This window comes from Condylura cristata, unplaced genomic scaffold (genome assembly GCF_000260355.1).
Source record: "Condylura cristata isolate star-nosed mole 26May11 unplaced genomic scaffold, ConCri1.0 scaffold00011, whole genome shotgun sequence".
In the NCBI taxonomy this organism is placed as follows: Eukaryota; Metazoa; Chordata; class Mammalia; order Eulipotyphla; family Talpidae; genus Condylura; species Condylura cristata.
The window spans coordinates 55,901,354-55,928,422 of NW_004567112.1; the positions used below are offsets into that span (position 1 = coordinate 55,901,354).

At 49.7% G+C, this 27,069-nt stretch overlaps 1 pseudogene; it reads right to left on the bottom strand.

Moving 5' to 3' along the window:
• Positions 1–2,124: 2,124 nt before the first annotated feature.
• LOC101624482 lies at positions 2,125–27,023 on the bottom strand (annotated as a pseudogene).
• Positions 27,024–27,069: the final 46 nt, after the last annotated feature.

Below are 27,069 nucleotides of genomic sequence, written 5' to 3' on the forward strand. Positions count from 1 at the left end.
GCTTCCATTAAGATCGATGACAGGAACTGCCACCCAGGAGACCCCTTTGATCTCTGGCGGCAGGAAGCAGAGGGGTTAAGAAGGGGGCTGTCCTTCCAACAGACAGCTGGTGCTGACTGGCTCTCTGACCTGGGGTGGCAGACAAAAGGGTGGAGGACTGGGCTCTGGGGGCAGGTCCTGACCTGAGTGGGGCTGTCTGCAGAGGAGGCACCCCCAAGGAGCTCAGGGGACCCCAGCGTGCCTTGACCAATCATGAGTGCCATCAACTCCAGGAAATGAAGGCTGTTCATTTTCTGCAGTCCCTCCTAGGAATCTCCCCGTCCTTGGGACAGTCATAGATTGAGGAGGCCTGAAGTGACATGGCTGTACTGAGGCACCTTGAAATGTTCTGAGGGCTGCTGATGGGGGGGTATTCCCCGCCAGTGGGACCCCTCAGCTGTCCTACCTTAGCTTCTTTCTGGAAAAAAAATCCAAAGATCTTGTGCTGAGATCTGAACACAATCGATAGTTGAAGAAGGCAGCGAGACGGCTGGCAAAGCCTTTCAGGACCCAGTCCCCGCTGGCAGGGGTTTCCGCAGGCCCTGTCACTGCAGCTGAAGATCCTGACACAGGCTGGCATTCAGCCTGTCCTTGCTTGATTCATCCAAGTTTGCCCCCATGGGCTAGGACATTGAGGCCTCAACACCTGGCCCTTAGTCTGTTGGGTTCCCCTTCCCAGAGGGGTACGGAAACCATGTCCAAATGGCCTAAATGTCCTTTCACTATGGCATAAGCCTTTGAGAACCTGCCCTCCACAGAGCTGTCCAGGCTGGAGCACAGCCCCTCACCGCAGGCCAGGACTGGAGGAGAGGCCATGGCCCTGCAGCTGTGCAAACTGCCAGGCCTGCAGGGATCTTAGAAACCAAGATTTGAAACTGTCTCACTGTAGCAGCCACTGTGGCCAAGGAAGAAGGAGGTTCCAGGAACCTGGCTGTTAGCCCTGAGCTAGCCAGACTCAAAGACTCCGACTCCTCACCCAGGTTCCCACCACTGCACTGTCCACCTCAACTGCTGGTACCTCACTCACTCCCATCTCAAAGCCAAAGCTGAGATAGGGGGTGAACTTGAGGAGGCCACAGGGCCCAGGCCGCCCTACTCCTAGGGCTGGGCAGGTGAGGTGTCCAAGCAGGTGGCAGTGAGCTGAAATGTAGAATTAACCCTCCCCATGGGTGGGCCTACCAATCTCCACTTGATGGGACCCCCAGTTACAAACCCACGGACACCATGCTAAGTTGGGTCAGGGTTAGATAGGAAGGCATCAAGGGTCAAAGTCATCCCGAGGGTGTCAGGTTTATGCGAGCTCTGGCTGAACCCTGCAGACTCTTCAGGAGCCTGCACAAAACCTGCTTAGAGACATATCCAGCCCCAGTGCTCGTGGTATTGTGAACAACTGGCTGGATCTCCTCTACCGTGGGCACTGCCAGTTCCTGACTCAGATTCTGAGAAGGAAGCTGCGCAGGAGAGCAGCCGGAATTCTGTGGCTCAGCCCCTACCATCCGTGCGCTTGGGGACACAACTGTCCACCTCGAACCTTGATTTTCTTCTCTGCAATGGGAATGCCTGCGGTCACTGGAGGGTGAACTAGGAGAGGTGCAGCAAGTGTCCACACATTACATACAGGGAGGTCTTCCAGCAGGTCCAAGCCTTGGGGTGCCAGGCCCACCGAGAGCTGCAGACCCCCAGCCCGAGAGCCCCGCCTGGCGCTCCCAAGTCAATACCCGGACTCCAGGAAAAGGGAGGGTCAGCAAAACTGGCAGCGCTGCCCTTGCCGAGAGGCGGCAGAAACTGTCCCGGGAGGTAAGCAGCGGCCATAAATGTAAAAAGAAAAGTCCAGCAAGACAAACTAATGGTCCTTCAGCGGGAGAGGCAGACAGCTGGGATTCACAGGCCAGCTTCCAGATCAATACTTGTGTGCTGATTTGCTGAAGAGGCTTTTATGAAGTTTAAGCAGAGTTCATTGTTAAATACTCTTATGTACAAAGGATGTGGGCGGCCGTATTAATTCCTTTTTTCTTACAGATCAATAATTACATTGCTGATTTGCTTAAAAGGCTTGGGTCGAGGCAGGGGTGAGAGAAGTGAGCCTCACTGCTCCAGAAAGCGGGGCTGAAGGTCCAGGAAGACCACGCAGTGCTTGACAAACATCATCAGGGTCCAGGAGAGGCTTGCTGACAAAGAGACGCATGGCAAGTTGGCTGGCCTGGAGACAGCCAGTTCAGGTCACCCCAACCCTGGAGCTTCCCTCTAAGTCAGTTCTCCCCTCTCCTTCTTGAAGCCCCTCTCTCGAGGTTGAGGGGATGGTGAGGTCCTGGTTTCCTCTGTAGGCGTCGTTTCTCCCCACCCCGGTCTCAGGGACCCTGTCGGCTTCTGCCATTCTTGACAGCCTGTCACACAGCCTGCTTCAGAAGAGCTCAGGTGAGCCAGAAAAGAAGCAGGTAGAGAAGCCCAAATGGGCTGAGGTCTGTGGGGGAGTCAGTGGCACAAGCTCAAAAGGAAGAACCAGGGAGACGGAAATCTGTACCCCTACAGGTGTCACGTTTGGACTGGGAACAAGACCACTTTCAGGGAAAGAGACCCTGCAAACCTGCCAGTGTTTTTCTCATCTTTGTTAGAATGACCTTGGTATGTGATGATGTCATAGAACCAAAGGGGTGTGGCCGGTGTCTCAATGTGTGTCTTCTAACAACAGCCCTGCTTACTGCTGACTGCCAATAATCTTGACCTTATTAGCAGTTTTTCATGGCCAAGAACTGGGTGGCCTACACAATAATCCTGTGGGGTGATGAGTGGTCAGGCTGGGGCTGCTCCTTCCTGACTCTGGAATAGGGTCTGGGACTGGAACCACTTGAATAGTTGGAGGAGATTCAACTGGAAGACGCTGGTCATTTCCCTTGACCCATGCTCAGAAGCCACAAAGCATATTTTAAAAAGAAAAAGAAAGTGTGACAAGAGTCATCAGTTAACTTTTCTTGTCTGGATGGTCAAGAGGTTTTCTGTGTTGGTTGGGGTTCATCTTATCTATTGATGGCTGTGTAGAGACACTACATGGTGAAGAGTGCTTACAGTTGATTAATAATGTCTGCCATGGATACGGCAGGGGCAGTGGTGGTACATACATCAAAAATTTTCAGATTCCAATGGATGACAGAATCTACAATCTCTTGAAAAGTGTCCTGGCTGAAGGGGGACTCCCAGGATCTCCAGCCTCATCTTGCATATGTACACAGGTGCACAGATGCTATTGGGAGGGCCATTATGAATTCTATTGCATCTAATAGCCCGGTCAGGAAATGGAAAGTTATATTACAGATCATTAAGTGGGTAAAGGAATTTGACAACCTTTGATCCGAGTCAGGAAAATAGACGACATGAATTAATTCATTGGCTGGTGGAGAGAAGAAAAGTCATCCTTCAAACTACAGTGACAGGCAGGGATTGATCCCAGAGAAAACGTGCAGCAGCTCTCCTGGGAATAGTGGACTTGGATGTGCTGACAGCCAGCAGGTGTCTGAGGACTCCTCCTCCAGGCTGCCCTCCCTCTGCTCCAGCCGAGGCATGCCTATGTCTCTGAGACATCCATGAACAGGGAATGTCCATGAGGAGGGACCCACTTTCAAGAACAATGCATGCACTAAACATCTCTGTGTATCAGATCTGTGGGTAGTGCCCAGGTCCTGTCACAGTCTTTGGGGTAATGGGGCTTGGTAATGGGGCTTGACACCAGTCAGGAATGGGGCTTTGCCCAGAAGACATCTTGTCAGGCTCATAGATCTGATGTTCAGTTAGGCACTTCCACTTGGATGTGCAGTCAGGCCTAAAAGCTCCTGTCCTGCCCTCCCACCCCTTAGGCTCCTCCCTCTCCCCCACCCCAGCAGATGTCCTTCCACGTCAACTAAGTTCTGGTATCTCTTTCTCCTACCCCCACACCCTGGCCTGTACCTTCCAAATATACCCAGAATCTGACCTTTTTCTCTTCCCTGCCCACACTCCCTAAGCCTCCATGGTCTCTTTCCCAATTCCTCTACCTTTATCTATGTGCCCATCTGCCCTGTGGTCTATTGTCTCCCAGGAACCACAGTGGGTCTTGAATTCTGTAGTGGCGACCCCTTCACCCCAACTTCTTTGATCTTACCCTGCTTCTTTCAAACTCTCTCTGACCTGCTAGCCCATTCTCATCTCTAATCCTCAGAGTCATCCCCATCCAGGGCCATGGCTCTGGTGCTCTTGATGATGTTTGTATCTGCAGCCCTTTGGGCAAAATTCATGTTTGTTTTCCACCCCTGTGTTCCAGAGCCCAGAACCAGACTTGACATACAGAGGGCCCTCAAGCCATATTTGCTGAATGAAGAAGGAGCCTGGGTAAACGGCAGCTGCGGTAGACTTTAGCCCGCAGGCTAATAGGGGCTGTGTTCTGAGCCCAAGTATCTGAGTCTTTCCACCCCTGAGAGCCCTGAGTGAGATAAGGAGGAGCTACAGAAGCAGGCAACACTGCTGATTGTGGCCACTGCTGGGAGCATGGGCTCACAGGAAGAGATGCCCCAGTGGGGTTCTTCCTGAAGGAGGGGGGCATGTCACCAGGAAGGCTGGACCCTGGGAAGGCCATCCACGCCGACGCCAGCAGGTGGAAGGCAGGACGTGCCAGGTCCAGGATGCTGCGTGGGATGTGCAAGACGGGGCCTGAGGTGGCATGCAGGACGTGCTGCAGCGGGGCCCCAAGGCAGGAGGGAGCCAGGCACAGAATTAGGGAGCCCCAACATCTCGAAATACCGCGAAAAATTTTCAGCAGGGTTGGGGGCAGGAAGGCTATAGAGTGGAGGTGAAGGGTGGGGGAGGGTTTGAAATCTCATTTTTGCATTTAGAAAGTTAAGCTGATGATGAGTGCAGGGCAGACTGGAGGGAAACAACGCAGGGAGGACAGGACAGGCAGAGGCGGTGCCGCTGTCAGGCAGCAAGGGGCAAACAGAGTCAGCAAACGAGAGTGGGAGCAGAGACCACTGTCGCCTTCTGGAGGGTTCCCAGCTTCCCCATGCAGCAGCACGGGACATTTCCTATCCTCAGTATCCTTAGCTGTAAAATGGGGCAACAAAGTGACTCTCTCATGAGTAGGTGACGGTTAAATGAAGACTGTCTGCAGAGTGCACTGCCTCCGCCAGCCCCTGCTCCCCGAAGGAGCCAAGGCCCCCAGCACTAGGGTTCTGTCAGCCTGCCGATAGCTCTTGAGGGCAGAGTCCTGACGGGTAATGAGACCTTTCTCAAAGGACACCCTGTGCTCAGCTGAAACGCGTCCTTAGTATGCAGGGCCGCCGTATCCATTAGCTTTGAGTGCATCGTCATATTGCGGGAGCGATTGTTCCTCAAATAGAATTACTTCCTACAATTATCCTCTAACGAGACAGACCCCGGGATATGGCCAAGAGGTGCCGGGAGGCCAGAGCCAAATCAAATCAGGGAACCGGCGCTGCAAGACAGGCCTGGTCCTGGGATCTGTGTGGCACAAATAGAAGTGGGTTCTCTGGGAACTCCAAATGTGCCACCCCTGTCACTCCGCCAGTGCCCAACCAGTGGCTGGAGCCCCAGCCAAGAGGAGTGGGGTGGGGTGGGGCAGGCCGAGCAGAAGCGTGCTGAGTGAGGAAGGAGCGCAGGCAGCAAGAGGAAAGTCGGCTCCCCAGTGGAGCCAGGCCGGTGCCTGGGGCCGCCTCAGGCCCTGCAGTCTGCCCTCCTGCCCACCCGCTGACTGCACTGTCCCCTCCCGCCCACCCACTGACTGCACTGTCCCCAGCAGCAGTTCCACATAGGTCAGACACATTAGTCATAATTGTGGCAAACACTGTCCTAACCACAGCACTGTAACATGTGAGTACTAGTACTGACCCCTCTCCCCGCTCCTAGTTTCCAGGCAAGGAAGCACGTGCCATCAGGTGGCACTGAACACCCCCAGGTCCTGCACTGCACCTCAGATCAGGCATTGTGCGGTGAAGGAGACAGACAGGGATCCTGGGAGCAGCTCTAGCTGTGCAGGAGCGAAAGCCTCCCCGTAGCTGTCTGAGTGGAGGGGAGGAGGCGGCCTGCAGGGATTCTAGGAAAGACCCCAAACAGAAGGATCAGGAGAGACCTGGGGCAGCAAGGCTGGAGTCTCTGATAGCAATGGGGAGGCAGCGGAGACCTGAAACGGGAGGGTTGTATGGAGCCGTGAGGAGTGTGGCTTGGCCTGGCTGGCTGTAGCAACTGCTGGGAGGATTCAGCTGTGAGGTGATGGGGCCCAATTAGCCTTCAGGGGATTCTGTTGAGGCAGAAAGTGGTGGATCAGGGGCTGGCTGGACCGGTGTGCTGCTGAGGTGATGGGGTAGAGTCCAGGAGAGGCAGGGGTCCATGGGAAGGAGGACCCAGGTGACATGGGTCTAGGTGAGGCTTGCTTGGGATTCTGGAGATGGGCAACAGGGAGGGTATCCTTAGATTGGATGTAAGGAGTGAGGGATCACGGTGAGGGGACTCAAAGGGGTATTGACCCGAGTAGCAAAGATGGGTAAACTGAGGAAGGAGAGATATGGTGGGGTGGGGTGGGGTGGGGTCCTAGTCCAAGTTACCAGCACCAGGAGGCAAAGGCCACAGCAGGACTAGATGAGACCACAGGAAGTGTTGGTCTAAACTTCCGCCTGGACTTCTCCCAGGAACCGCACAAGACAAAGACTGTTACAGGTGGTACAACCCTGAAGGGGGGCGCAGGCTAGGATGAATAGCCCCAGCTGAAATACAAAGTTTTAGTGGTGTTATACACTCTGGGAGGAAATAGACAGGTCTGCAGGAGCAGCCCTGGATTCAGCATTTTGGGGATTCAGACATTTCCAGAATTCAGCCCGTCTGGGGTCAGCCATTTCTGGCCCTTCCATGCTGACCTTCCCGAAGATTGTTTTGTGGGCCTCTGAAGGACATGGAGAAGCTTCTAGCAGCCAACCTCAGAGAAAGGCTCGGAGGCTTTGCAGTTGGCCAAGAACTGAAACTGTCCCCACCTTTGCTGCTGTTGTAGCCTGGAAGGGAAGGCGAAGATGGGGAGCCAGATGCCTCGCTGAGCTGTGTGGGTGTGGCTGTGTGTCCAGGCCCTCAGCTGCTTCAGCTGCTGTTTTCAGTGTCCCTTGGCTGGTGCTGGCTGGAGCATAGAGGCAGCTCCAGGGAGCATCTACAGTTGTGTCTTCTGCTGTCTCTGTGAGTTGTATCATGGCCTATTGTCTGACTGCCAATGCCCAGGTCCTCAGTGATGGGGAGACACCATCTTGGGAACATGGCCTTCGGTTTGGGATAGGAGTCCCACGACTTCAGAAAAACGACAACTTAGATGCCTTTTGTTTAAGATGTTAAAACACTGGACACTGCTTTCGGTGTCACTGTGGCTTCAGTGATGTTTTCCTTGATTAAATAACTCCCATTATTGTAGTTCTCTGAACCTCAGTGGTCTTGCAATTGTGCATGCAGGTGAAGAACTGACAGGGGTGGGTAAACTATTTGGGCACTGTCCTTGGCCAGTTTTAGTGTCCTTTACTGCTTTGTATCAGAACCACAGTAGGTTTACTGGAATGGACTCCGGTGCCTGACCTCAATGAGTGGGGAAGAGGAGACTGAAGTCTTTGAGGGACATGGAGAAGCTTCTAACAGCCACTGCTCAGAGGACAGTGTAGGAGGAAGTATCTCCTGGCAGAGGGCCCATCTGCAGCAAGCCCTGGGCCACCAGCTCTCCCCTAGGCTCATTCAGGCCTAGTGCTTCCTCTACATAGCCACTCACAGCTCTCCCCCACTGCTACACTGCCCTTTCCTTCCCTGTCTTGAATCTGGACCTCAGGGGGTCCTAGGACATAAGTCATACTGTTCCCAATAACTCCCACTAGGGTGGGGCCCTGAGCCTGCTGTCAGACTGAAAATGCTGGATTGTATCTCATTGTCCCTATACCCCCCCAGCACTTAGCAAATAGTAGAAGCTCTGAATGCTTGTTCTATTAAATTGAATAAACCAGAGCATGTTCTTATCTCATTCCTGTTCTGAAGTGGGCTTGCCTCCACTTGCACCTGGACCCATCATGCAGTGCGCGCTCTTCCATGGAGCCCAGCCTCAAGCGCGCCAGATTAGGATCACAGGCAATATCTGTTTTATTGTCCTTCCACACCAGCGCAGTGGACCGTGATCGATAGCCCTCCCGGCTGCTGATAAGGAGCACACTCAGCTCAGACTGACAAAGCCTCAGGGGGCCAGGGCTCCAGGACCCTCTTCTGCTGGACTCTTCACCTCCCCAGGTCCAGAAAGCTCTGTCTCCTGCCAGCTGGTCGCCAACCACGTGATGACTTTGAGAAGGGAGGGGAGGTGAAAGTTCTAGAACACTTATGCAGGGACATGGATGTTCACGGCATCTGATCGGGTGGTTGGTCTGAGATGGAGATAGCCTTGGCCATGATGGACAACATCGGGGCACATGACACCTGTCAGTCAGTCACCCCTTGTTGGGTCTTGAGCAGAGAGTGGGTGGCACCTGCCATCATGGGGCCCTACACCTTGAACTCATCATCCAGCAGTTTCCTCTCACACATCATCGTCCCTCTGTGCAGAGCCATCATTTTGCCATTCTCAGGGCTGCCCCTGGGAGAGTGCTGCCCAGTCTGGACCCCTTGGGGTGGGGGTGGGGGATGGGGTGGAGCATTGCTGCAGGGTGGCTAAAATAGGGGAGTGTCTGCTCCCCCCCAGGAAGTGTCATACCCATCTCTCTCAGGGCACCCAGGACCAGAAGCCCAGAGTGTCTGCTGCAGGCACAGTGGAGTGAGGATGCACCCTGCATGCTGTTCCACCCTGTGTATGTCACCTGCACTCATGTTTGCTTCCCCTGCTCTTCTCACTCCTGGTTTAACAGGTGAGCCCAGACTGCTCTTTCTGAGCTCCTCCAGCTCCTGCTGCCCCCCCCCCAAATGGTGCAGCCTGGAGCTACGCAGAGGGCAAGGAGCCTAGAGTTCAACTGGCAGAAGAGCCCGTTCCTCTCCCTCCCCCAAATGCAGGCACCAGAGAGCTGTGCCAAGGTGGAACTAGACCCGGCGGCCTGTCAATCCTTAAAGTACCTCTGAGAAAAGATATGATTATTTCCATTTCACCCACACATCAAGGCTCAGATATTCCCAGTCCCTTTCCACAAGGCCTCTCCTCCTTCACTCCCACAAGAACTTACCTCCTCAAGGTAGATCAAGTTAGATACCAAGTAAACACCTGCCCTGGGGACCACCCCCGGCTCCCTAGCAGCTGAATTATGTGAGCTCCCCAAGTCTGCTTTCTCCAGTCCCCTGGGTGAGTAACAGGGTGTCCGCAGGGGAATGGATATTCCAGGTTCCCTGCCCCACCCAAGGGGGGGGGAGGTTGAGCAAGGAGAAGAAGAAGCTGGAGGCTGAAGATGGAAGAAGGAAGGATGAGAACCAGGAGATGGGGGAAATGCATGGAACAGATGTGTGAAGAAGCCACACTTGCTTTATTGGCCCTGGACGGGGTGAAACGGATGTGGGTGAGAGACCCTTGGGGAGGTTGACTATGGCAGCTTTTATCTTGATTTTGATTTTGCTCTTTTTACCCCAGATTTGTCTGGCTGTTTCTGACCCTTTCCTATGGGCCCCTGCTGGAACGTGCCTTAGATCTGTGGTGGGCTTTCTAGCCTCAATGGCTCTGCTTTGGGTCAGTCCTGTTTGGCTGGACATTTACCACGAGGGGACGGCTAACTTCAGGTGCTTGATTTGGAAATTTTATTCTTCCCTTTTCTGTATTGCACACTAATTGTATTAAAGTTGCTTTTCATTTAAGATCTCACATACTAGATAGAATATGTTTTGTCTTGATGTGGAAGATGGCAGAACCTATTTAGAATGAGCAGATTTGGGGGTTTTGAGGTGCCCCTCTCCCTGTCCTATGACAGGTGTCCCAGCCAACATTCAGCACACTGAGGCCAGATGCCAGTACCAGGTGCCTTTCCATGGCTGTGCCCTCCAGCATGGGGAAAGGGCAAAAGAAGGGACAGCGAGTAGTGCCTGAACCCCAAGTCACCACTGCCCCTCTGCGTATCTGCATTGCTCAGAGACAGGGAGCCTTCCCACAGTGAGCTGCGTCACATGTCACCTCTCTGGGACTGGATTGTCCTGATCGGATACACTGTCTGCTGAGAGTGAGAGTCAAGACACCTAGAGTCTCTGGCGGGTCAAACACCCAGGGACGCGGACCAGCCAAGTCAAAGGGCAAGATAGCAACGATGTAAGACAGTTTCTATGTAGAAAGGAACTGCCTCCCCCCTCCCACCCCAAAACTCACAGGGAGGCCTGGTCTGTTCACCTCTGGGCTGTCACCCAGCAGAAGCCCCTCTTCCCACTCCCAGTCCCGCTGCACCCTGCTGCTTCTCACACAGGAACAAGCATGTCCATTAGTTGTCATAGCAACCAAGACAGGGCGAAGTCATTTTCTAGAAGGGGCCCTGTGCAAATTATGGCATTACACCAACTTATTGCCAATCTTTTTAATTAAAACATTTTGCTTTCAACTCTACTAATGGCAGAGATCAGTAAACATGGGAGATTGAATTACTGATATTGAACCTCCCACATCTCTTAAAAGGCTTAATTACTGGTGGGACCGCAGTGAGGCCTGAGGGGGGAGGCTGCTAACAAGCAGGTGGGCCTCCCCGAAGGCCAGCCCCTGTGAAGGTAACTGAACAAAGAGCAGAGCACCAAAAAGATAAATACTTAAATTTTTTTTTTTAGAACACATGAAGGACATAAAGAGATTCTAGAGTTATGGTGACAATTCAGTTTCCAGGAACTCTGATGTCACGTGTCTAGCTGCTCAATTTCTGCTTAATTAAATTGCCTGTTCTGACACCTGGAGGCAGAAGCATGTGTCCAAGTGTCCATGGTGTGTGGCTGACTGATAAGGGGACCACAGACTCCACTGGCCACTTGCTTCAAACCCGCCTCCTGCCCCTCCTCCCACAGTTAACATCCTTCTAACAAAAGGCCCTAGGGAGCACTTCCCCTGCCAGCAGGCCCCTTCAGGGTGGCTAGAAATGGCTCAGCAGGAAATGCCCTCAGATAGGCCTCATTTAGTGAAGAGCAAACAAAGGCCCCAGAGAGGAGGCTCTTCCCCAGCCAGCCACTGTGTGGAGGGACCAGACCCAGCCCACTGGCCCAGGCTCCTATGTGAAATGAATCATGCTGATCATAGCTATCTCCTTCATCTCCTTCAGGGTCTATAATGTCCAGGTAGGAAGCTGTTGCTAATTTTAAGCTTATTTCCTATTAAGTAAAACTGCTTCACATGTGGTGAGTAAGTGTACACATATGGGAACATACTGTAAAATGTTCTAATACTTCCAGGCTTTAGCAAACAGCAAAGCCAGCTGGGTAGACTTCCAGTCTAAAACAGCTATGCAAAATCTGATGCCTACAGGTCTCACCCCCACTAAATGACCAAGGAAGCTGATAAAGATTTAAACAGCTAGCACCCATCTTTGCATCTCTGTAGTGCATTCCTTAGAAATGGAAGATATTAAATCCCTGCTTCACCTTCCTCTGCACACAGTTAGCACCAACATAACTTAGAACAACTTAGAACCAGAAGTGTCCCATGTCAAAAATAATTACATTTCTTTATGTCAATGTTTCACTGTTCCTACCTATGTAAATTAAACTCGAGCTTGTGATTGTTGGGACAGTTCTCACAGAGAAAAGTCTGTTGGCTTCCCACAGAATTCTCACTTTGTTTATCTAATAAACTCTATCATTGAGACTTTCACTCCAGTTAATTTATGTAAAATTATGAGAGTATATGTGAGTGTGGAGTAGTAGTTTGTGCATGAGGGGCTAAGTAACATGAACCCACATATAGCTACTTCTAAGGTCTTTGCTCCTGAGCTCTGAGATCAGTTAGAGTTCTTGTAACTGCGCAGAATCTGGTTCTCCCTGAGTGAAATGGACATTGCTGGTATATCGAAAACCAGATCACAGAAAGACCAAGGCATAAAAGATATACCCAGAGAACCGTAGACAAAAATGTCCAAATAGCTGATGTCGGAATAGTAATAGTGGACATAACAGAACGCAAGGCAGAAAGCATTAATGTGGATAAAGGACACTACAGTTGTGCCCACCGTTTAAAATCACTGACCACTAGTTTACATGCACTTAATAATAAATCTTGCAAATTCACAAAAATTTGCATAAAATTGATCAGTGAAAGTTTTAAAATGTTTTTAAAATCAGAAATGGATAGTGTTCAAGGATACAAAAAAATAGTAAGTAAAAGGAGAGGAAATCTCGTGAAAGCTCTTATTCTGACCACAATGCAATAAATTGGAAATCAACAACTAAAAAGCACTTCCATAAAAATATGCTTGAAAACTCATGAATGTGCTCCTAAATAACTGAAATTGAGATGAAAATTGAATAATTCAACATTGTAGGGCAGGATATACTATATATTAAAAATTACAGAATGCAGCTAAAACGATTCTTAGAGGAAAATGTATAACCTAAATACACAGATTAAACTTTAAGAAAGATTTTGAAGTATTTAAATTTAAGACAGAAAAAAAAAAAAAGTATAGAAATGCTGACACAACAATTTTTTTAAATGATCAAGTTTTGAAAAGAAACAAGAACAAAGACTATAGCTATTTCCATAAAAAAATAGAAGAAATGGCCCTCCCTGGTGGCACAAGGGGTTAAGCTCAGCACTATGAAGCTACCACAGCCACTTCAGCACAAGTTCAATCCCGGGCCAGGGACATGACCCACATGGTGTGACAGACCTCTCCTAACTCGTCTGCTGCTCCCCTCTGCAGTATATTTTAGTACATCTGCCTGTTCTGCTCCCCACTCTGTCTCTGGTGAATCCTCTCACCACCCCTGCACCTCTGGCCTGTACCCCAGTTCTGTATGCATAAATAAATATCTCTTTAAAAAACATAGAAGAAGGCCCTCCCTGGTGGCGCAGCGGGTTAAAGCACTGCACTGAGAAACTAAAGCCACTTCCGTATGAGTTCAATCCCCGCCTGCCCCGGAGGTGACCATATGGCGTGGCAGACCTCTCCTGACCCGCCCGCTGCTCCCCTCAGCAGTGTACTTCGTCGATCTGCCTGTTCTGCTTCCCGCTCTGTCTCTGGTGAATCCTCTCGCCCTCCGCATCTCTGGCCTGTACCCCAGTTCTGTACGAATAAATAAATAAATCTTTAAAAAAAAAAATAGAAGAAATACTCCTATTCTGAGAACCCAGGCACTTGGATGCTCTCCCTACCCACCTCAAGATCTGGTTTCTGCTCCTACAGGTTTTACCCTCTCTAGTTCTCAGGGCCCCTGGAAAACAGTGACAATAATTCCCCCTGCCTTCTTTCCTGGGATACAGGGCAAAGAAGAATCAAGGCTGATCAAGCACTTTGTTAACCACAAAGCCCGATGTGATACACAAAATTCATGACGTAGTGGCATGTGAGAAGGTTAACGCAAATCTGGACTTGCCTTGCTCTTTATTTATCTGACCTATTGGACTTATTTGCACCTGTCACGTGCCTTGGAAGAAGAAAGGAGAACCTCAGTTTTGCAAAATGTAAGGTGGTCCCTTCCAAAATGTGAAGGGGTCCCCGAGCAGAGCTAGAGGTCTCCTACAGTGTGCTACCCACAAGCTACAGGGCTCAGAGACCAGGGCAATGTCCCCTAGCTCCATCCAGAATGCAGCAATTGCGCTGACTGTGAGGTCTGCAGAAGTGGGAGTTCCTGATAGAGTGAGACGGGACTGGTCTCTAGTCCTGCCTCATCAGACAGGCATGCCTACCTGTTGCATTTAACAAGTTTGTTTTGCATTTGAAGGAAAAAGAAGGACATCCCTAAGAGGATACTAGAAGCTAGGCATTGAAAGAAGTTCAACAGCAGGTGTTAACAAAGCAAGCCGGTGCCTACCTGAAATCTCCATACACCTGCATCAAATGACATGCCCACCCTTCCTGTCTACCCTTGGCAGACCTTGGCCCATCTGCCCTTTTGTTTTGCTCCTTTGTATATATACCCTAGCCCTCTGCCAAAGAGCAGGACGGTGGTCTTTCAGACACGAGTTGCGGCCCTCCTCAGTCTGTCGACAAATTAAACTACTTTCCTTCTCCTCAAAGTGTTTCCCTTTATTGGCTGAGGGAAACAGAGGCCAGAGTTCAGTATCACTCCTGCCAAAGGATCTGAGTCAGAGAGGGGCTGCCCTCAGGCTCAGCCCCCTGCCTTCTTGGGGTCTTCTCAGAAAAAGAACCAACACCCCTGGTCTTATCTCAGACCTCCCAATAACAGAGTTTCCATAAAATGTCAAGCACCCGACCAAATACTTTTCTCGGATACATGCATTTCCTCCTTGCCCACCACCATCATTTCATGGATGAGGAAACTAAAGATCAACATTAATTGCCTTTCCAGAAGCCAGGTGCAGTAAACTAGAATGGGAGTTGGAACTGGCCACCTCAACGCCCAGACTGCGCCCTCCATTTGGCCCAGCCTATCCTGGCTCTCCCCCATTGGACAGAAAGGCTGCCCCTACCCCTGCCCAGTCTCTGCCCCTCGGTTTTCCCCTTCAGAGCTATCCCCTCCCTGTTTTGCTTTCTCAGGGACATAGCCTTGCTGTCTCAATCAGATCTGCCTGCAGAAGGGAGATTGGAGGCTGAACTGCAGACAAGCCTCCTCTCCCAGAGGAGTTGGAGATAAGGAGGGTTGCATTAACCTCTGGATCCTGCCTGGAATTCTCCCTGCTTTATGGCAGTGCAAGAATCAGCCCTGCGAGAGACATAGCCTCCATCAGTGGCTGTTAACGGGACTCAGCAGGCAGGTAGTAGGTCAGAGAATCCATCTCCCTCCCCTTGAAATATGGGGGAACAGGAATCCCAACCATCAGACCTTCAGGAATTTCTCATCTGCCATAGACATGTCCCCAAAGCTAATGTTAATCAATAGATCCAATCTGTCACCCCATCCATCTGGGCACCCTGGTAAAAAATGGTCTCATTGCATTCACAGGAGGTGTTGGGTTTCCTGTCCTTCTGGAAGCTGGGATCTCTGGCCCTTGGGCCTCTATGAAAGGCAGAGGAAGCCTCTGACTCTGCCAAGGAAGCATGCATCCTCCCAGGACCCCAACCAAGTTGATGTTTCTGCTCTGCTCACGCTGGGCATGGTGGGTGCTGATTGACGTGTCCAAGGGGAGCACTGTATGTGTCCCAGTGACAGCAGAGGCATGAAACCAGCATGGGGTTTTAAATCCATCTCCTTGCTCTCAGAAAGACTCCAGCCTCACTGTCTGCATCTGTAAATGAGACAGAGCCCTGCCTTACCCTGCTTTTAGGTCCCAGATCCATTCTCTGGACGTCTGTGACTTGACTCCACGATTGTCCCAGTCCCTCCTGGGGCTCATCAGGTGTCTACCAGGGCCTGAGGTGCTCATGACTCCCACTGCAGGGCAGGCCCCTTCCTCACCTGTGCCTGCTACCTCCAGGACAGGCCTTTTCCTCTGAGCCCCACGTTTCTGTCCTCCCCGTATTGGTGTGGATGCTTGGAGCTCTGAGCTCGGGGGCTCAGAGGTTCAGAGTCGGAAAGGAAACATCAAGGTGTACCAGGGGCTGCAAAGGGAGGAGTTGAGCAAGTCAGGGTCTCTTAAGGCTCCCATGAGTAATGGCCTATTTGATTACTCTGGGCTGTGCTCTGGGACAAGTGCTGTTAGGAAATCCCAGAGGCCCTTTTGACCTACATTGCTCAGGCTTAGCCCAGGGTAGCCTGAGGGAGGCTGGCCCTCCTGCATGGAGAAACCAGTCCTCCCATCCCCACAGAGCCACTGAGGCCTGGTCTCATCCTGAGGGAGGGCCAGCAGCCACTGGGGTGCACCTGAGGCTTAGTCCTGTCCTCATCCAGGACACTGTGAGCCCTGTAAAGACGGTTTGGCAATCTCTCTCTCCTTTGCTTATTCAGGAAGGGGAACTAAGCTCCAGCCTCACAGCCATGGCAGAATTCTAGAAAGCCCCAAAGGGACCAAGGAGGCATGGATTTTAAAACTCAGATGCAGGGACCTCCTTGGAGGTGCAGGGGTTAAAGCCTCAGCCGTCAAGCTATGGCCAGCCACTGATTCCCTGGCCAGGGAGCTGACCCATGGCACAGCACACCCTTCCTGTCCTACCCGCTGCTCCCCTCAGCAGTATACTTCAGTCCATCTGCCTGTCCTGCCCCCCACCCCATATCTTTAGGGAATCCTCTCACCCCCTGCACCTCTGGCCTATACCCCAGTTCTGTATGCATAAGTAAATTTTTTTTAAAGATTTATTTATTTATTCATACAGAACTGGGTACAGGCCAGAGATGCGGAGGGTGAGAGGATTCACCAGAGACAGAGTGGGGAGCAGAACAGGTAGATCAACGAAGTACACTGCTGAGGGGAGCAGCGGGCGGGTCAGGAGAGGTCTGCCGCACTTTGTGGTCATCTCCGGGGCAGGCGGGAATCGAACTCATGTGGAAGTGGCTTAAGTTTCTTAGTGCTGTGCTTTAACCCGCTGTGCCACCAGGGAGGACCCGCATAAGTAAATCTTTATAAAAATTTTTTAAAAATCAGAGATGGCTGAATGTGAAAAGAAGTCAGGCGGAGCTGTTGCCTTTGAACTTTGGGCTCTTCTGTAAAGTAGGGCTAGAATAGTACTTGAGGGGACAATTCTAAATACAAAATGTTGCCTCTAGGTGCCTCTCTTTAGCAGACTGTTCTGTCACCTGTCTCTACCCTCCAGCCAAGAAACTGCCCTGTTTCCCCAGTGATATAAAGTTTCTGTGAACTCACAAGTATGGGTGTGTTTGTGTGTATATAAAAGAGAAAGAGTGAAGGAGCGAGCGGGTGCTAGTGTTAAGCTCCACACTCGACAGGACACATCCCTAGGGCCCCTCTGGCCCTACTAGGGTGAAGCCACCCGTAAGCCAGGAGAGTGACTCTTGACAAGACTTGACCAGACTTCAGACTCCACCTGTCCTTGGGTGATCACCCATGATGACCCTGGTCCTCTGAGCCTGTCAGGTAACCTGACAGCCCAGAGCTGCTGGGCCTCAGTCTGTTAGTTTAACATAGTGCACAAAACTGTCTCCTCAAGAGACCTGAACCCTTAAAATGGAAGAGCTGGCAGTCAGCACCTAGTGGTGCCATCAGAGTCAGTGGTGGGAGCCCTGGTCAAACTGCTTGTTATTAAGGAAGAGCCCAACCATGAGACAGTACCCCCAAAACAGGCTGAGAAGCATCTGGTCGAGCCACCAGCACTAACTTGGCTACAGGAAACACAGGGACAGAAGTACAAGTTCAACGACCCCCTGAGGAAACAGCCAGCAGATCCTGGACAGGGGCCTTCTGTAGACCAAGAGGTCTGGGTTCTTCAAAAAGGCAGCACTGGCCCTCCCCTGTGGCACAGCGGGTTAAAGTGCAGCACTGTGAAGCAGTGGCCACTTTGATGTGAGTTCAATCCCCGCCAGGGAGGTGACCCACATGGCCCGGCAGACCTCTCCTGTCTCGCCCACTGCTCCCCTCAGCAATATATTTCAGTCAGTCGGCCTGTTCTGCTCCCCACTCTGTCTCTGGTAAATCCTCTCACCCCCTGTACCTCTGGCCTGTACCCCAGTGCTGTATGTATAAATAAATACATCTTAAAAAAAAAAAAAAGGCAGCACCATGAAAAGGGCTGTTGTGAAGTAGAGACCAAGGAAGCGTAGTCAGATGAGAGCTTGCACCCAGACTGAATTCAGACTTTTAAAAAGACCATAGAATATTTTCCTGGGTATATCTGGGAAATTTCAGTATGAAGTAAAGATTCTGTGCCATTTGGTAATTCTTCACAACTTTCTTAGCTATCACAATAGAATGGTTCTGTGAAGAACTGACCTCACGTTTGGGTGATGCAGGTTGAAATATTTAGGGGTAAAATATCATGATATTGATAACTTTATTTCAGTCACTCGGTCAAGTGTTATGTGCATCTGTGTTTCGTGTGTGTGCACACGCACAGTGAGGGGGGAGGGGAGCTTTCATAACAAAAAGTGGGGTCCAAAGTCTCCAGTGCGGGCCAGTTCCGCGCTCTCCTTCCAAGCACACATGCCTCTGGTCTCCCACAGAGACTCACCTGCACCCCTCCCGGGTGACCTTGTTCCACGCGGAGCCAGGCGCTGCTGCCGCTCACTTATTTTCTCACCTGCCACACTGCCTCTGACCTTGGAGTCCTGCCCTGGCGCTCCCTGCCTGGGCACCTCCCGGAAGCCTCACTCCACCAGGGATCCTTTCCCAGTTGCACCACTGGTTGACATCCCCGCTCAGGGCCCTGTTCCCTTGACTGTCCCCTCAGTGGCAGCGGCTGTGTTTGCGTCCAGTGGGAGTGACTGGGAGTGAGCGAGCTGCTCTCAGCTAGGCCAAGATCTGATGACCGGGGCCGCTGTGAGCAGCTGCTAGGCCTGCTGGCGACCGGAGAAGCCGAGATGCAAACTCCAGCCGTGGCCTTCCCACGTGATTGTTTCCAGCCCTTTCCCAGGCCCTGGGAACACACTGGCCTGGGTCAGCTCTTGCCTGGATGCTCCCGGCCCCCCAGACATCACTGCTATCCCACCCTGGGTTGAGTGTTTCCTGGTGGATGCCGCCCTTCTAGACCAAGCCCCTGCTTGTGTGGGTCACTGATGGAGCCTCCCTGGTGTGACCCTGCTCCTTAGGGCTCTGGACCTGACCGCCTGGCCTGGCTCCTCCGCCTTCCCTCGGCTCTGCCAAGGTAAGGTGGGAGGTGAGCTCTCTGGGGCTGCTGCCCTTTTCTGCAGAAGGTACTCACATGCCTAAGAGCAGCCCCATGTGGCACAACTCCCTATTCAATGGTATTTCTCATTTGGAACAAATTAAATATTTTCTGAAAAGAAGTCAAATTAGCAGAGTTTAATAATGTCCAGTCCAAAAACTGGGGAACATGGCGATTTTCTGAAAAAGGAGTGAGAATTCCAGATCCCTGCATTGAGCTGTCCACCCCACTCTGCAGCCCATGTGTGGTCTGCTGTGATTCCGTGCACCCAGCTCACTCCTCCTATGCTCACCTAGCTGAGGCCCCAGGGTGCTGAGCCCAGGCACTCAGCTCTGCAGAGTCAGGATTCGCCCTTCCTTTCAAGCACATTTACAACGCATGGAATCCCTGGCCAAGAAACTCCCTAGTTTATAGCTTGCAGGCCAAGCCTTGCATGTCTTGCTCTTCTATCCTAAGCAGCAACATGGTCGCCCACATCTGAGAAAATGGCAGTGTGATCTTCCAAGCTGGGTCTGGCTGGAAAGTCATCCTGGCTCCTGACTCCAGAGGTCAGGGACCATCAGCTGGCTGCACTCTCCTGCAGGATCCTCACCCACCTTCAGCTGTGGGCAGTGTGGGTTGGGGTGCAGATATCTCTGTAGGGTGTTGTGCTGCCGTGGCTGCAGGAGGAGGCCAGGATGCCTGGCATGTGCACGTGTGGCTGACTGTGATGATGTCAGCCGTGAGGATTCACAGTCCTTCACAAGTGAAGTTCAAAGCCTCAGCTCCATGCTAAGCTGCCTGAGGTGGAATACTGAGCATCAGAGAGGGGTGTGGGGGCCCTCTTGCCTCTGAGCTACTTATCCAGGTGTAGTCCACAGCCCTGCATGCCAAAAGAGAGGGGTTGGGCTCCCCAACAGCCTGCTCCGTCTCACTCATCTTAGGACCCGAGAAAGCAGGAACCTGGCTTCCCTGCTAGAGACAGAACACTGCCAGGCCTTGCCCACCCTATCTACAAGGTCTCTTTGTCCCTGTTTACCCCCAACATCTGAGAAGATCCACCCCTGAGGCCTGTGGGGACAAGTCACCTGAATGCACCCATGGCCTCTCCTCCAAGCTCCTGCTATTCCCTAAGCAGCTTGACCTTCCCTCAACCCACATTGACTGTAAGTTCCAGGTTGCAGAAGAAGGTTTGCTGGTGGAGGGGGTGAGCCTCAAAGTAGGTGGAAGGAAAGCAGGGACCCATACCCAGAAAGGATAAGTGGTGAGAACCCACCGATCCAGCAGAGGGGCTGCTCACCACTGCCCTGAAGGGGCTGCACCCCAAGTATCCTTGGGATCCAGCCTTAGGGTCCTGCAGAATGACCTGGGTGGCCAGGAGTGTTCTAGTGACAGCACAGGAGCTGGAGGTGGGTCTGATAGAGCCTGCAATCAGCCCACTCCCTTCTCACCTCAGAGCACAGGGAACAGGCAGGGTGGGGCACCAGTGCTTGCCTCATCACTACAGCCAACTCGCTCAAGAGAGCTGTTTGCCCAGGTCACAGCTTGGTTCTTGAATGTGTCCGGAGAAAGAAGCCTTATTTCCTGGGGATCCTTCTGACAGGTGCATATCAGGTGCATCTGAGAATGGGAAGCCCATAGCCATATGAGGATCCCATAGCTCCTCTATGATAGGAATAAAGGCTCCTCCTACCCCTGTACCCCACATTCCCCTACTGATGTCATTCCCATGGGCCTGCACCAGACAGAGTCAAGGGGCCTTTCCTTGCTGCTGTGATTAATCGTCAACGACGGCAACCTAGCCGGAGGGCCTTGAGGCTGCCTGTTATTATCACTGAAGTTTCACTGGAACGCGACCATGCTCACTCATATGTGCATTGTCTGTGGCTGCTTGCAGTTAAATAGATGAAACAGACATGTGACCGCCGAAGCTGAAAACGTGTATTACCTGTCACTTCACAGGAAAAATTGCTGACTGCTCTATGTGCTATGATTGACGTAGACGTTCTGCTGCCTTTGGATATAGCTGCCTACTGTGGCAAATACACGGGACAGAGGAACATGCCACATGGCACCATGCTGCAGCCAGCCCAGTGCTGAGACGGGTGCTCCAGACGAGTGGTGCTTCAGTGAGGAATACAAGCAAAAAGATGGGGCGAGGCAGCAGCAATAGATCAGACAATGGCCCTGCCTCCAACATGGCTCATAAAAACTATTAAAAAGAGGGCTTTTGGGGAACAATCGGAAATTGAGCACTGGATGCTTAATGAAACTTAGGAATGATGGTTCATTTTTTCAGATGTGGTGACGGTGTTGTGGCTGTTTTAAGAGTGTCTGCTTTCTTGAGATACTACGGAAATGTTCTTGGATGAAATACGGTAACCTGAATTTGCTTCAAGATAACTAAAGCAGGAAAGGGAGGGCAAGAAATGACTTGGGTGGTTGGCTTGGGGGGTAGATGATGGTAGTTAGGGTCTCCTCACACAAATCTGTCTATTTTTCTGTCTGTTCGTCTATTTTTATATCTGCTTTTATATTAATAAAGAACTGTAATATCTTGACTTATAAGAAATACATATTTTGGTCACTCAGATGATTGATACATATTTCTCATATACATTTGGACTGCATCCACAGTTTCTTACTCACAGCTCCCAAATCGTAAGAGTGACAAAGGTATCATTTCTTGTTATGTTCATAAAGGGGAGTTGTGAGAGATACCTGGGGGTGGGGGCTGGGTGCTGGGTGAATCAACCACATGATTAGAAGTTGGCAATTCTAGTCCCACCCTTTAGCCTCCAGGAAGGGTAGAGGAGTTGGAGAATAAGTTCAATCATCAGTGCTGATGAGACATGAAATAGCCATAAATATACAGAAGACAGGGGCCTCAGAGAGCTGCCTGTGGGGAACATGTGGGGGTGCCTTGCAAGGCTCTGGAAGCTCTGTGTCCTTTCCCTATGCATCTCTTTAATATCCTTTGTGTTAACCAGTGATCTCCTCAATAAAAGGTTTCCGAAGTTCTGTCATTCATTCTAGTAAGTTGGTGGAATCTAAAGCAGATGTTGTGGGAACCTCTGGTTTGTAGCTGGTTGAGCAGCTAACAGCCTGGGCTTGTGACTGGCACCACAAGTTAGGGGTGGTCTTGGGAGAGTGAGTCCATTTACTTGCGGAATCTGATGCTATCTCTGGGTATCTGGTTCAAACTGAGTTGATTTCTCAGGCTGAATTTTTGAAATGGTACTGAAAACCACAAAATATTGCTTCAAGGAGTGAGGAAGCCTTTCCACACTCATATGGGACTTAAGTCCATGAATTCTATTTATCGGTTAATAAAGTAAGATGAATAAAGTAAAATGAAATAAAATGTCCCAAATAGTGAAACATTCCTCAGCCTCACCTGACAGTTACTCTTTCATCCAGTTCCCTATTCCAGGACAGTTTCCACATCCCTGCTCCTGGGAAAAGGGAATTGACCAGCACCAAGCAAGACCGAGGGAAACACCCTTCGCCGATGGAAACCAGATTGTCAGCCTGGAAAGCATAGGGCTGGAGTTACAGGTCAGCCAGGGTAACGGTTTTTTCCCAGCAAGGAAAAGAAAGAGGAAAATTGGATGGCAGTTGAACAAGATAGAAAAGTAGAAATGAATAAGGAGAATGAGCCAGGGAGGCAAAAGAAAATCGGAAGATGCCATAAAGGCCTGTTATGCAAATAAATGTAAATGCCTAGATATTTAACTTATCTATTTCTAGGACTACAAAAATGACCAAATAAATCCCTAAAGACAAGGAACTGTACATTTTAACAATGCGACACCAGCTTTTGACATAAAGCCACAGTGATCAGCCTTAAGAATTCGGGCAATAAATGGATACATTGCAAATACGGAACAAAAGGTCATCGAAAGTGATCAGCGAGTCAAGAGCCATTAGGAAGCGAGGCAAGGCATCACTAGGAGCTAGTGTTGCCCTGAATCTGTCCATCAAGAGGGGGAAATGAGATGCAGGAGAAGGGGGAAAGTGGGGGCAGGATGATCATTGTGTGCAGACCTGTGGCTGGCTGCCAAGTGAACCCCAAAACAATCAGCTAAAGGTAAGAGAATGTTGTAGAATTGCTACTAACAAAAACAATCAACACATATAGGCGATGTTCCAAAACACAAAGGAGAACCAGATAAAGATAATAAAATCAAATTTTATACACAAAGCAAATCACAGAAGGCTTCCGGAATAACCTTAACCATATATGTACCAGACCTGCTTGAAGAAAATTTTGAATTACTACTGAAAGACACAAAAAGGCTTATGCTAGAACAGTAAAATCTGTTCCACAGCTACAGTCATTAAGAAAGATGATATTACGCAAGAAATTTACAGAGAAAAGTCCAAAATTAAACATCAAAATATGTGGATATTTAATAGGAGATGGTGCAGCACTATATCAATGAGGGTGATGAAGGACCATTCAATAAATAATCGTGTGACAACAGATTAGCCATTTGGAAAAAATGAAACTAATTTTTGGATAAAGTAATTTTACTCTTAACTCCATTCCAGACACAAGAAATTGAAGCATGAAATTTTTTCAAAAATCAAATTACTAGAAGCATGATGGGAAAAAAAAAAGCGCAACACCAAACAAAATTGATTTTAAAATTACTGACAAATTGGCTTAAATAAAAATTCTTAAACCTTTGGTATAGTTAAATTAATAAGTAAGTGAGAGAAAATATTTGCAACACATGTGACAAGCAAGAGTCCAATTTCTCAAGTGACCAAGAGCTTTCACACACCAAAATGATATTCTAACAGAAAAGTGGGCAAAAATATGAAAAAGCACTCAACTTCACTCCTACTTAAATAAGTACAAAATGGAATGAAAGGTTCTTTTCTTTCAAAAGCATTAATAAAACAAACTGTTGAGAGACGAGGAAACTGGTCAGTCTTCTGAAATAATTGGGCAAGATTTCCTTTTAATTCCACATTAACTCTGGTCCAGGTAGATTATTTTGCATTCTACCACCAGAAACTTATCCTAAAAACACACAAGGAAAAAGGCACCAAGAAAAGTGGTCTGGGAAAGTGTCCGGGAGCATTGCCCTCAGGGGCTAGTGATTAGAAACAGCCTCACAGTCCACCAGTGTGAAGCAGGAGAACTGGATCCATGCACAAGGCTCCACCCACCATGAAACCTTAAAAAAGGAGTTAACATTTATAGCATGATACGAACAGTGTGGAATGTGATGCCAATTGTGTGTATGCTGAATATGCAAATTTTTTCCCCTGCAAATATGAACAAAAAAAGGATTAATAGCAGTTACAAGGAGAGAATGGGGCTGTGGAGGGTGTGCTTTTAATTTTAAATATTTCTTTTATTTGGTTTGGTTTCATGTATTGTATGAAATTTATCAAATGCAGATATTGCTTTTAATAATAATAATAATAATATTAATAAAAAGACTATGGGGCCCTCCCTGGTGGCACAACAGGTTAGGACAGGGTTAGGACACAGTACTGCAAGCTGGCTGCAAACGCTTCAGTGTGAGTTCAATTCCCTGCCCCAGAGGTGACCCACATGGTGCAGCAGACCTCTTCTGACTCACCTACTGCTCCCCTCAGCAGTGTACTTTATTGATCTGCCTGTTCTGCTCCCCTCTCTGTCTCTGGTGAAGCCTCTCACCGCCCCTGCACCTCTGGCATGTATTCCAGTTCTGTATGCACAAATAAATAAATAAATATAAAGACCATGGTGGAGAGAGTGGAACATGTGTATATGAGGAGGAGTAAAATGTAACCCCCAAATTAAAGTAATGATGAAATCAAATAAATTAGGGTTAAAGAAAAATAAAACAAGAACAACAAACAACAGCATAAAGACAAGTCAAACAAAACAACACTATTAATTCAACAGAGGGTGCCAAAGGTATGGACCTATACCCTCAAAGACGGCAGTAAATCACTCCAGCGGGTTCCAGCCAGTCATGCTGACCCAGAGAAGGAATGAATGTGCTCTGAGCAGCAAGCCCTGGGCCCAGATGTGTGTGGGCACTTGGTGCTGGACATTACTCAGGGAGCTGGAAGGATGGCCTGTCCTCTGACCAACCTGGGTAAGCATTATGCTGCCTTTCTCTCCAGAAAGTGCCTTTGAAAATCAGTGAGATAGAATGAATCACACTCTTACTCATATAATTTACAGGACATATGCTAATAAGATTAAAAGCATTACAATGCCCCATTCATTTTCTCCCCCCCCCCCATAACACTTTTTATTTGTCAACATTAAAAGTCTGAATTTAAAAAAAAATTGTGGACTGGTGGTTCACACCCATCAGCTTGTTCAACTTTTGCACCTATATCATCCCCAACAGTTTTGCCAAAACTACTTCCTTCACCACAAAGTTCTCCTAATTCAAACCTGGTCATCTCCAGCACTTTGACTTTTTTAACAAGAATATCATAGAGTAGATAAAAAGACTGGCAAGCTTTTTCTATATTTCCCAAGGTGAAACTAGAATCAATTTATTGACCACCTCTTTCAAGTCATTTTTCTGCACCTCTTGGGTTATGATTTCCATCTTCTGTATTTGGCAGGCCTATTGGTAGCAAGCATCAGATCTTCCAAGTCTGACTGCTGTGGGTTTTTAGTAAACCTATCCGAGGAGCCCCTGTGGCTCCTGGTTTGAGGGTATGATGGAGCATCCCCCAGTTCCCCATGCAAGATGGCCAGAGCCAACAAAGCGAAGGTTTTCACACTGGTGCCAGGTTTGGGTTTTTATAAAAAATGTGCTTGAAAACATGCCAGACAGGACTGACCCCGGCTGGTGCCATTCAGATGCAACAGAATGCCTGTTCACCTCCAACTGGCAGACAGCCTGTGGGCCCTCCACCAGCTCAAAACCAATCAGCCTCAGAGCAAGACAGTTGGTATGCACTGGTTTTGAAAACAGTGGGGGTTTTGTAAACAGAGTGATCAGATTCAGGTTTATACCAGCACCAATCAAGTCTTAGAGCTGGTTTTGTGAATGGACCAGTCAGGCTTGAACAGCAGTCTCCCTGATGAGGGTAGAAGCTGAAGTTTCAGAAGGCTCCAGATGCACTCATCTAGACTTTCTCCTGAAAAGATCTTCAGTGTACACGAGAACTCCACAGACCTTTGAGACCTTCGCGTCAGACCTCTTGCTCTGCCTCCCACATTGCTGCTGACTGGCACCATTGGCGTATGGCCGGTGTCTTAGAAAGTGCTGCACACACTGGCGCCTGGCACCCCTCAGAACAGACCTGTCTGCCAGTGGCCTGTGCCTGGTATCTCTAAGAGATGTAACACTGGTGCCTGATCCTTGCTGCCTGCGACCCACGCTGGCTGGCACGGCTGACCTGTGTCCATCTCTAAGAGCAGCCTACCTCTTCTGATCCTCTGACATGACCGCCTGATCATGCTGTCACTGCCGACCACTCCTGTCTCCAGCACGCGCGGCCCTGATTCCTGGTGCTGTTGCCTCTGGCGCTGTGCAGCCCAGTCTTCAGATTCCTGCTGCAGAGTCACCTGTGACTGGCTCCAGCTGCCACCACGAGCCGGGCTTAGCCCACCACTTACTTGGTGTGCCACCAGCTCCAGGTTCTCCTCAAAGGCGCAATGCCATCTTGCATTAGCAGCCTGTATTTGCACTGCAGACACTATCTTGGGTAGGACAACTGGCCATTTGAGGCCTTAGAAAGTCTTTCCTTTTACCCAATTTTCCTTTTGTTAATAAACCTTGTTTTTGCCATCTGAGCCTGATTCCTGTCTTGGATGATGAGTGAGGAACCACAAACTGTGACCTCCCCCAAGCTGTGCAGTTTTAAAACCAGCACAGAACAGACAAAGCAGATAGATAACCATCAGTCATCTTACATCAAGATGGGATTCAATCATGGTCTCTTATTTGTTGACCACAGAGCATATTTTGTCACAGATAAGATTCATGCCACGAAAGCTAGTCAGGACTTTATGCCTACATCCTCAAAAAGAAGCATGAATTTTCTAAATGCAGCTTAGTCATTCTGCAGGTCAGCAAGACTCACTTCAAAACAAGACCCTGAGACTATCAGAAGCTATTTTGGTTCCTTGAGTTCTTGTGACTGCTCTCCACAGTGTCTCCTATTCAACATTGCTGATGCTTTCATATCATGCCAGTCTCTCTCAGGAAATGGATGAACTAGGGATTTGAGGGTGAGATCTAGGCCTCTTTCCAGGAAAAGA